The sequence below is a fragment of the Heliconius melpomene genome, chromosome 3 (assembly GCF_056956725.1).
Source record: "Heliconius melpomene rosina isolate 202511_hmr_F chromosome 3, ASM5695672v1, whole genome shotgun sequence".
Taxonomy (NCBI): Eukaryota; Metazoa; Arthropoda; class Insecta; order Lepidoptera; family Nymphalidae; genus Heliconius; species Heliconius melpomene.
The window spans coordinates 1,528,671-1,541,225 of NC_140391.1; the positions used below are offsets into that span (position 1 = coordinate 1,528,671).

Here is a 12,555-nt window from a genome sequence, read left to right on the forward strand (position 1 = left end):
GTTAGTTGCAAAAAACTTTTCAAAATGCTTCCATACAATTTTTCGTGTCCCATTCACCACTTTACTTTTTAAAAATTGATTTGTTACGAATGTTTATGGTTTTATTTGATTTCAGATATGTTTATATTACTTTACTTTATGCAAAATATTAAACAAAAGTACTTTTATTGATATATTATTTAATAAATAATATATATGAATTAAGTAAATTTGTCCCAAAATATTGTCTTTTTTGTTACTCAGGGCTAGTAACGTACAATTAAATTATGAATGCAATTATTTTGGATGGTGTTTAATATTAGTTTTTATTGTGGCACCATAATTCTGAAAGTCAATGCTGTCGTAGCTACAACAAGTAGTGTTCTCGCAGCAGTTGAGGGGTTCAAATGTTTTAGAGGGAATGCGTGAAATTACATCTCAGGGTTATAAACGGCTTTTATTTTGGTAAGTATTCTATAATTTCGTTTTCTTGTTTATGTTATTTGCTTCTTTTTACAAAATCTCAAAAAAGAACTTCAGTGCTTACACATGCAACACGTGGCTTATGAGCAAATATTTAAAAAGGTTAGAATTTCTCAGACTTTATTCTCAATTGCGTTATATTTCGTTACGTAACGAAACTGAGAAAATATGAAGCCTAGTTCATAATTACGTTACCATCGGAAGATATGTATATAAAAAAAAATTGATGGCATATGAAAAAAATAATTACTTATGATAAAATAATGGCATAAGATAAAAATAATTACTATAATTACTTTTGATAACGTAAAGTAACTAAAAATAATGTTTTTTAAGTTTTTTGCCTGTTTGCTTGTTTGTCTAATGTGTTTGTGCACGCTTATCTCAGAAACGGCTTAACCGATTTAGTTAAAAACATTTTTTTATTCTTCCTGAAATTAGTTGTGATTTTGTAATTACTATTTTTTTCTCTGGAGATAGTGAATTAATAAATATGTAGCTCAAGCGGGTGAGGCTTTTATTTAAAAACAAATACGTTCTGTACTAGCGTTGTTAAAGATCTAAACAATAAACATGAAATATTATTAAATACTTATTGATAAATATTTTTTTATTTTCAGTAAGCGTCATGGCTCCTATGTCAAATGCTGAAAGACAATAAAGATATAGAGAACGTCTTAAACAGACCAATCCTATTAAATATGAAGATATGCGGAATAAACACTTACAAAGTTAATTCCAGTGATAACGACTCAAATTTTGATATATTTTAAAGTGGATTTAATTTTATCATTAACTTTGTGATCTTTAGAAATATAAGTTTATTACGTTACGAACTACCATTATTATATTGTTAATATTGTCACTTGTTTTCTTACATTTATAATCTGTTAAATCAACGATTGAATCTTTAAAATTATAATTTGTTTCTCATTAAATAAAAAAAACAATAGTTTTATTCATATAATATTCTTATTTTGTTGTGTATTTTGCCTTATGTCATCAGTTTCGTAACAAACATTATCAGTATTGTTACTTATCAGTTACGTTACAAATTCGAAAATGTCCACTTTTCTGATTATGACCCTTTAACGTCGAGATTAGTTAACGTTTGGTTTATTTAATAATAATAACAATTAATATATAAGTTATAATATTAACCGTCTTAATTATTCATGGTCATTGGCGGAACTCAACGCTTTACTCTAAACAGATACCGCCAACTATGTTTGCTAAATAACCAATAAGCAGCTTCACGTTTTTAGTGTTAAGGCACTCCGTTCTGTACTCTATAAGAGCAAGTTAATGAAAATCCACACTATATAATCATTGGATTGATATGCACGGCCCCACGATGGCGTTAATTATAATTTTTAATTTTACACCAATCAGAAATAGCTTCATAGATCAAAATTAATTATGAAATTTCCAAGAAAATATAAGAAAAAGTAAATAAGGCAAATCGACGCACGGAAAAACAAAAGGAAATTTGGTCTTTTTCAAATCGCAAAAATAATTAATCTCAATTTCTTAAAGTCAAAACATAAAACATTGAGCTCATTAAATTCTCTCATTTGACTAACTTTGAACATAGTGAAGAATAGTTCCATTTTAATTGATTATAATTTAAACTACCCATCGCGGCGCAGAGGAACAGCGTCTGACAATATACGTGATCGTTGTAGGTTCGATTTTCGCTTGGTTAAAGATATTTTCCCTGCTATTGTATGACTAAGACGGGCGTTGACCTCTACCACTTACATATATCTCTTACTAGGGCTAAAATTCTCGATTAAATATAGGTCGAGGTGTAATAACAAAGGTTCTCTTTGACAGTCCAACTTATTTTTACCCATTTAAAAAAAATATCACGTGGAACTTGTAAAACATTTAAACTATCAGTAACTTTTATATTATTATGTGCATTTTAAACTGATTTAAATCGTCCAATCGTCCGTCATATTTGCCTTCATTAAAACTTTAAATCTCTATAGAAAATGATCTGACGCAGAGCTCTATTCATCGCTGGATGCTGATAAAATATTGAATGTCATAAGTAAGCAAATTACATTGAAATTGGATTTTTTAATAAGTAATAATAATTTGTTTCGGACTAATGATGAAAAGAACAAAGAAGTTATATTACATTGTAATTATAAGATTTTTGATGAATTCTTGAGGCGTTAATTGTATAGTGTAGAGTAACTAGAGAGAGAAAATGAAAATATGAAAAAAAAACACTCCGCTGTGGGAATCGAATCTACAACCACGTGCCCCTGCGCCACAACCACCTTTATGAATACATACATAATTTATTATGTATGTATTTCCTACGAAATACTCCGCTCCATATAGAAGCAATAGAGTAGAATAAATTGGTCTACATTTAAACGTGAAGAAGCTCTAAAAACACAAAACCATTATTGCTACAATATATGGCTTTGCTCTCTTATTGCTATTCTAACATTCCAAGGACAACGCTAGACGACCTATTTCTAGGACAATCGAATGAATTTGTATAGAAACTTAAGGTTTACAACATAAGTTTAAGCGCGATTGTTATAGGTTCGATAACCTCTCGGGTTGATGACTATATTTACGAATATTATTCTTATATAAATCTTATATAAATATTATTCTTATATAAAATTTAATAACTCAATTTTAAACGTATCCATTTTATAGAGAAACAGAGATAATTAATTGAAGAATAATTTTTAATTAAGGCAGAGTAGGCAAAGTGAACCTAATATCAAGACATTACTTTCTCAACTTTCTGCCCGAGCTAGAGACTAAATGCCTCCTAACATCGACAATAAATGGAGAACAGAAGTCCCTTAATGGAAACGGAGTGTATTAACAGATTCCCTCTGCCTACCCTACTATGCACGGAATACCTACAGCGTAAAGATAAGACTAGACAAAAATTTTAACCCAAAAAAGTACAGACAGCATAGGAATAATGAACGATAAAAAATAATATAAAATTTATCAACGTCGACATACCTAATAGTCGAGTCAGTAAATAACGTGGTGGATATTTATCATTGAAGCTCCCTCTTTGTAAAGCACCGCCTCAGAAGATTGATAGACGGCTAAATGTGAAACGACTTTTAAATATTCTTCCAAATCTTCTAGGTTATATGAAATATAATATTTACTATTGCTACTGTCAACTTGAATTATTATGTTTCTAAATAAATTTATTTTATAAATTGAATGAAGTGTAATGTCAGCTTCACGCTGTTTTTTACCCGCATTTAGCAGGGTAGGCAGAGGGATAATAATTTTAAGACACTCCGTTCTCCAATTTCCCCACATTCTTAAAACATTAAGAGGAATTCATCGCCTCGTTTTATCTGCTGGCATGAATAAATGAAAATAAAATTAATAAAACAATACTGAAACAAAAGCTCACTTCGCAGTCTTTAAAGGTCAACATAACAAAAGAGATTTTAATTAGGAAATAAAGAAGATGATAATCATTTTCAAGGTGCTATGGATTTCCTCTTTTGTTTTTATTTTATTGAATTATATACTTTGTATTGTTTCCGTATAAAAAGTATTTATGTCGTTAGCATTTATAGACTGATCTTTCAATGAAAAAAGTCGTGGTATAGTGGCACAGAGTGTTAACGCGATGGTTGCGGGTTCATTTCCCACCTGCAATATTTTTTACAGATATTAGGAGGAGGGAATGAGTGATGATAGGAGTGATATGGAGGGAGCTCCCATAAGAGATGAAATTTGGCATGCCAATTGCCAAATTAGGTATGCTAACCTGGGAACCTAGTATTGAGACACTCCGTTCTCTAAATTCTAGAAGGTTCAAGAATAAATAATATACTATGTAGATAAAGAATTTATACTACAGCAAATGTAGAAAACTTTGACTGTAACTTCTCAGCCCTCTCATTACTTATAGTAACGTGCCGTCTGCATATTTATTATGTCTTTGAAACTTTTCTATTCAAGTTCAGTAGCAGAGAAAATATTTCAAAGTCAGTTTTATTATGCTGTATGAACTTAATTAAATTTGTACTTACATAAAAAAGGTTTTATATTTATGAAAGTTTTCATTGGTTTGCATAATAGTCAACGCAAGGTGAATAATTTTTAAATATATATTTAATGTAAGCTTACAGTTTTTTATATTGAATTACGAGTATATGTGACATGAGAAGGTGTTGGTGTGAAAAAAATTTTCTTAACGAAAGAAAAAAAGATAAGACGGTTTTTATACGTTTCCTTAAAATAAATAGAGTTTTTACAACTTAATAAAGTTGCGAACTTCAACGTCGCGTTGCTTGTAGAGTCCAAAAAAAAATGGGCGGAAAATGGGGAACAGAGTGTTTTAATTCTTTGTTCCCTATGAGCGAAAAAACGTTAAGTATCTCAACTCGTATTATTGTAGATTTCACATTAAGGCATAACCTTCCTACTTTATTTATAAAGATACCAATAAAATAAAAGTTCATAAAAATACAGCTGGACGATTCCAAATAATGGACAGAAAATATGAATCAAAAAGATTACGTGTTTCAAAAGAGAACTCTTAAGATATTATGTTCTGATGAACAATTATACTTCGATATAATATGAGATTTCTTTTGTTATATATATTTTTTATAATAAAAAATATCAGCTTCACGCTGTATACCCCATATAGCAAGATAGGCAGAGGGAACCTAGTGTTCAGGCACTCCGTTCCTCTTTGGCATTGGCGAAACTCAACGCCGGTCCTTTGCTTTGGTGCCACTGCCATAGCGAAGAAATGAAAATATTAATAAACAATAGTTAATTATATTTTATTTTATGTTACATTTAATTAACTAAAAGTTATTAAAATTATCATTTATTTGAAAAGTTTCCTCAAGAAACTGAATAGTCTACTAAGTTTTTCGAGTAAAAGGTTGATATAAAAGAAGAGCGTACTTGTGACCTTATCATATTTAGAATTGACATTTGACCTCAACGTGTACGTTGGTAGTATGTTTTCTATATAATATCTGCCATTATATTATTATAATGAGGCCAGGCGTTACGTATTAGTTAGTATTAATCATTTTCATTTTAGTATTTAATATTTTTATTTTTTTTCTAAGAAGAAAACGAAACCACAACTGTCACCTTTTCAACCACTACTTTTCCACTGCTGTGCGATAGTCCTAAATATATACTTTTTTTAGATACGTGGTTTATTCAGTTTATAGCAGGGTAGGTAAAGGATTTCGAAGGCCAATTTTCTGTTGCTTTTTAAGTGACAAAATTACCGCGCTTTTTGATCAAAGAAATGGTTTTTTTTAATAATTTATAATTAATTCCCACGAGTGAGGATTGAACTCATAACCTTCGCGTAACAGTCACACGCTTGTGCCCCTGGACCACGACGGCTTCATAGATCCTAGACCATCCAAACATTGTTGTAAAACTATAAAACTAAACGGTACACTCATCAAGGAACTTCGTGGACCGCATGTCTCTGAACATCACTTGAATATATATTACCCACTCAGATACTTTCATCGCGATCCATTGAATTTGAATACGTTATTTCACGATCTCGTTTCCAGAACAATGGTGGGATGCAAATGGCATACATCAAGAACACATGGCATTGTCCTGTACTGTTTTATTTACATACTACATATATTGAGGCCAGTCGTGGTGTAGGGGCACTAGCGTGCGAATGTAACAGAAATCGGAGGAAAGTGGAGAACAGAAGTGTCTTATTGAGAACGGAGTATCTTCACTCCAAGTTCCTTCTGCCTACCCTATGACGCGCGGGATACAGCGTGAAGCAAAAATAATATACAAGAGTCAAGAATAATATACATAGGTATACAAAAGTCAAAAATCATTATTAAAACATTTATTTTTTGTAATATATACTCGTAGGTTATTTCGCTTATTTATATAGTTGGATAGAGTCCGGAAAAGGTTAACGTCTCTGTTTTAAATTCATAATCGAAAAAATATACATAAATTAACGTATAACAAAGCTCGCTAAATACTTAAAAAAAAACTGATTACTTTTGTCAAATACTAGGATGCAGTCAGAAGTAGGGTTCTTAAATTCTTTTTTTTTTTTCATTTGTTTTAGTTTCAAAGCTACTCAAATCTATTTAAATAAATAATTAGTGACGGCAACTCCAAGAGTCATTTAGCAAAATAATCTTAATAAGATTAATTAAAACTTCTTTTTAACAACGACATAACAAAATTGTAAGCTATTAAAAAAGTCAAATATTTCTAAATACTTTCATTGTTTTCTTTTTTATTTATTTCATTTCAGTTAGATAAGAAAAAGTAATACGGCCGTTTCAAAGCAAAAAGCGATCGAACTTCATCACCCTGCCAAGTTTTGAAATAATTCCTTCTAACTTTTCGAACTTGGGTCATTTACCAATTGCCGTCGTTTGTAGCGAGATTGCTGAAAAAGTAAAATTTTCAAGAAAAATAGGCAAATCATTATTATTTTCAATGTAGGTACTGTACTTTCGTTGACTTTCACGCTTTATTCCTTACATACTAAGGCAAATAGAGAACTTAAGTGTTTCGGAGTGTTAAAACATTCCGTTTCCTGTTTTTCATTCAATAACACACGGTGTTGAATCCCGCCACTAAACACCTAATGATTCAATAATTCAGTGGTACTGTTTTAACGCTAGGTTCCCTCAACCTACCTTGCTATAAAAGCTGATTAAAGCTGATTTTATTTATAGTATATTTCGAGTTCAAAGTTCAAGAAATCCAAACCACTATATCCAATTCCCAAGAGTTTGTATAGTATCAATGAATAATGCAGTGAAATATAACACAAAATTTGTTATACAAATTCCTCACTATCCGTGTTGCTACGGTCCAAAAGTCAAACGCTATATCGTATGCCACTTTCAATATACTGTATATCATAGATTGCATACCAATATTTTCAGGGTTGTACCACGTCCCGAAGGTGTAAACCTCGTTACAGATAACTTTGTCTAGAGATCCGGTCGTTCTCCACAAATTTAATCTTAATTTATGGGTGTGTTTTCGCTACTATTGATTTTATATACTATTTTGGTTAGAAACTGTTGTAAATCTGTAATTGGTTTTTTTATGATATTGTTTTTATATGATTTTTTGTATGTAGGACGGCGTAAAGTGGAGAACGGAGTTTTCTTAATGAAAATGGAGCATCTTAAAATTAGATTTCATATGCCTACCCTACTATGTGCGGGAGTGAAGGTAGAAAAAAAATATTCTCACTATATTATGTCACTATATTTTCTCCTTATTCGTATAAATAACTAAGTTTAATAACAAAAATTGTAATCTTGATCTTATTAAATCTAATATGAAACAAGGCAATTATAAAAAAGTTAACAATAACTTTACAAATCCAAACTCCAGACAATGATTTTTTCCCCTATTCCCACTCGACGGGCAATGCTAATGGTAGGGTAAAACTAGTCGTAAAATCAAGTTCCTTGAATCAAATAATAATATCCTTAAAATGAGCAAAAAGTGGAGAACGGAACTAAAACGCTAACACTACCTATAAAGAAGAGACAAGTAAACTAAAAGAAAGAGACCATATGAAGGTAAAACCAAAAGCAGTTAATCACAATTAAATTACATACGATACGAGGTTATATATATATATATGTATTCCGTAATATATATGGATATAACGACCCTTCGCCAGTATAGGGGTAACCGCTAAGTACACGGGTTATTGAATCCCACGGGGCAATTTAGGTAATACTCAATATGATCGTGAACACATGAAGAAAATTCTATTTTCTGGTACATTAGACGGGACAATCTCAACCTCCATTCTACTATGTGAGTGCGTTTTTACAAGTGTTGGGTAAACTATTTGATGTTCAACAGAGATTACACTATGTATATGTTTTTTTTTTTAAATTTTAATCTTACATTTGCGGTAATAAAGGAAATGAAGTGGTTTGACGATCTGCAGAAAGACAAAACGCGGTGCTAAGCTCCGCCACTCAACATGCCTACACAACACTGCCTACACTATTATACTATAGGTATATAATTATGTGTAGCGTAAACATATAAAAAATATGATGATGTAAAAAATATCAGTAAAATTTATATATGAAACAGCAGAAAAGTAATCTGAATTAATAAGTGCTTTAAGCATACAGCAATTTTATTGTTAGACCAGTCAATTGGTTCAAAAAGTACTTTTGGATTTTGCAAGTATTCATCCAGTTGAGTACCAACTGGATGAATACTTGCAAAATAGTGAAAAGTATTGTTTGACAGAATAAATTCTAACAGTACCAGGTACGCAGTTTTCGCTTCACCGCTGGACTGGGTATTATTGGTGGAACTATTGCCGTGTTTTGCCTCGTTGCCAGAGAGAGGAAGTGAAAATATTAATTATTTAATTTCCTTGAGCTGGAATCGAACTACCAACCTGTCGCGTTCACAGTCGCACGCTGTTGTTCCTGTGCTACGGCTGCTCTTGTTTATTTATGATATTTATTTCTTATTCTTTCAATATTTCCTGATTTAGACAACATGAATCGAGATTGGAATGGCGCACACGTTGAAAATAGGGCCATCATTCCTTATTGCTGTACCCATTGTTTAGTTTCATTGCCTGCGAGGAAGAGTTCTTTATAAGGCTACTTTGTTTTTGTTTAATATCCTCTACGTGTAAAATCGCTTTACATATATTTATGTTATGTTAAAAATAACAAGAAATTGCGATATTATATTTAAATTTTACTTAAAGTGTTTAATTCACGTTTTCTTTGTATAGAAGTGTAGCCAAAGGCGCCGTTAAGACATGAAAATAATTTAAATATAATTATGCCCCCAAATGGGGGTCGAACCAGCAATAATTACGTTTACAGTCAGATGTTGCCCTACCACGCCACGACGCATTCACGCTGTATCATTAGGATAGGGACTTAGTGATTACATAGCAGGGTAGGCAGGGAGAACTTGGGAACCTTGGGAACCTATACCGATCCCATTAAGACACTTCCGTTCTCTACTCCAAGCGAGGAAATGAAAATACTAACTAGCTATCGAATCCACAACCTTCGCGTGTACAATCGCATGCTGGCCCCTGCGTCATCGCGGTCACAACCAATTAATTAGTATTTATATATTTATAATATAAATAATAGTCATCTACTCTGATAATTAAAATACAGTTTTGTTAATTCATTTCATTTGGCAAGTCTCCAGAAGAGTACGCGAGGCAACTTCGAAATCGATCACAATAGTTTTATAAAATAATTAAATCGACTGATCGACAAGAGCCACCTCAGTCGTTCTGTGGCCGTGAAACGTCAGATTTTTAAATGTGAATAATGATGCTTTGGCAGTGAAGAGATTTAACCTACATATAACTAGTTTTGAGAGAGTGAAAAATACAATGAAATGGTTAAAAAAAAAAAATTGTGGCACAATATAACCATGTCAATCAATAAAACAATGCGTGGCGTTAAGTTAAACATGCAATGCCTTGAAAATAGGGCGGTGTGTTGAGAACGGAGGGTCTAAACACTAGATTCCCTCTGCCTATCCTGCTATATGCGGGAGACAATCGGAGGATATTTTATTTTACGATTTTAAGGTAATGTATGCTGATTTTGCGTTTTGTCTTATTAGATCCAGTACAGTATGTATCCATACCTATATTATAAATTCGAAAGTAACTCTGTCTGTCTGTCTGTCTTTTACGAAATCAGGGCCAAACCGCTTATTTAATTGTGATAAAATACTCATATGAGATACTTGCACACATACATTAGGATACTTTTTTCTCATATTTGTATTATTTTCGATATATACCAATATATTAAAATACTCATTAATTTGACATGCAATTTATTCCGCCATGTTAATAACAACCGTCGTTGCTAACAAATATCTGTTACAAGTTAAGTACAAAATCTGTTGTTAGAAAACGTCACCCAAAATGAGCTTGCTTAACGCATCTCTCTATTGAAAGTTGAAAATAATTTCATAAATATATTTAATAAATATTCGTATAGTTCAAGCGGGTGTAGCCGCGTTCGGGTCCACTAGTCTATAATATAATTAACCTGAATATTTTCTTTGTTTGAATTAAAAAAACGTTTATAAGTATCGAACTATCAATTCCTTAATTACAATTTTCAAAGCATTCAAAAGACCACCATCAATGAACTGGCAGGTATCAGACTGAAAATAGTTCCTTTACAAAGTATCTTAGCAATTTAACTTTTGAAAACTAGCATCGACTTGGCGTTATAAAGGCTGTTTAAACTGCACCCCAAGAGGTTTGGGTAACGACGGTGTAAGTAATAAGTTGGTACGTTTTAAACAAGTTTACATAGACGTTGATGAAGTAATAGTTAAATATAAAAATAAAAATATAAAAAAACTTTCATTTCTGTCTGTCTGATAGGAAATGGCTGGATTTAGAAATTAGATTAGAAAATACAATTTTGTATTTTACATCTTAATCATTAAGTACTCTGGTGGGGTCTAGACAAACCCCACGCATTTTTATTTAAGGATATTTTTTCAAATGATTTTTCAGATAATATTTTAATTTGTTTCCTTTCAGAATAAGCGTCACATAATTTCGAAAAATGAGAACGAAGTGTGTTAACATTCAAATTTCAAATTCAAATATTTATATCCAAAATAAAAAGTTACAAGCTTTATTTTTTGAACGTCAAATAATTTACTACTAGTTCACAAAAGTTAGTGCCTCAGACCTGAGAAGAACCGGCGCAAGAAACTCAGCGGGACTTATTTTTTTTTTAATTTTAAACAAATACATATTTAATTATTTCTTTTTTAAGTCTACGTTGTTAAAAAAATATTAACTAAACATACTCTTACTATTCCGCTATAGTAAAATTTCTACGAAAACGCTTATTGTATCTAACTTGTACTAACATTAGGCAACTCACGAACGGTTTTCGTAATTTCTGTAATTTTGGTTGCTAGAAGTCGATTTCGTTCCGCGATGCTCAGCGCCAGCTATATTAAGTTCATTAATGCTAATTTACCATAGTTGTATGCATTTAGAGGAAATTGTGTTACGTTAAAGTTTAAATTTTATATTTAGCTGCAGAAATTCCGTGTAATCTCTTATTAGGTATGTACATATATTTCTGTATCTTTTTGAAATTAATTTCTTAATATAAAGAAAAAGAAACTCACCCTAGGAGATTATCTTGAACATAAGACACTGGTAAGACAAGGCGGCGTTGAGCACCGCCACTCAATACAAAATGCTTCGAATTTAGGAGTTAATTGGGAAAAGGATAATCATAAGGATAAGGAAAAGGAAAAATCAAAAAAGGATATCTTGATTATATCCCTCTCGCTGCTCACTCTGCTAAGCGAGATGATGCATGACACTGATATTATACAGCTGGGTAGATAGAGGGAACCTGGGAATCTAGTGTAATAATACTCCGTTTCCATTACGCAATTTCGTTGCCGAATCCGAATTACAGAGAAAAAGTTAAAACTGAAACTTGTAATTTTAAATACAAACATTTTTTCTGGTATAAATTATCACAACTATCGCTACACTCTCATTTCTCTCTTCTCTTTTCTTTCTGTTTGTTCAATTGACACATATTTTTCTTTTTCACATATTAGGAAAACAAAAAGCCTAACTTAAAAAAACCACTTCTAACAATTTACAAATATGAACGTCGCGTAATAAATCATTGTCGTACCCATACGACTTAAATGTTCTCTTTTAGTATATGAAAAATTCTTTCGAAACCAATTTGTATTACGATAGGTAAGATATATTGTTTATTTCGGTTAAAAGAAAATATATATTATTTAAAAGACCAGAAAAGACATCTAAATATAGACAATAGTAGTAGGTTCATTATCTGTTCGGTAGAATTTTTAATTTTGTTTTTTTTTTAATTTTACTGTTTTCTATATTTTGTTCTATATCAAATACAATCATGGGTTGTGGGTTCGATTCCCACTTGAGGAAGTGGAATATTTAATGATTTCATGTAGGTACTTGTTCTAGTAAAGAGTCTGGCAGAATTCGGTAGAAATTGGGGAATGAAAGTATTTTAATAGGAATTG

The 12,555-nt window shown here is 31.5% G+C and overlaps 1 protein-coding gene across 1 annotated transcript in view; it reads right to left on the reverse strand.

Annotated features, from left to right (window-relative positions):
* Positions 1-12,555, reverse strand: part of LOC146539800 (uncharacterized) — an 82,883-nt gene that overhangs the window by 30,429 nt on the left and 39,899 nt on the right. The window lies entirely within an intron of this gene.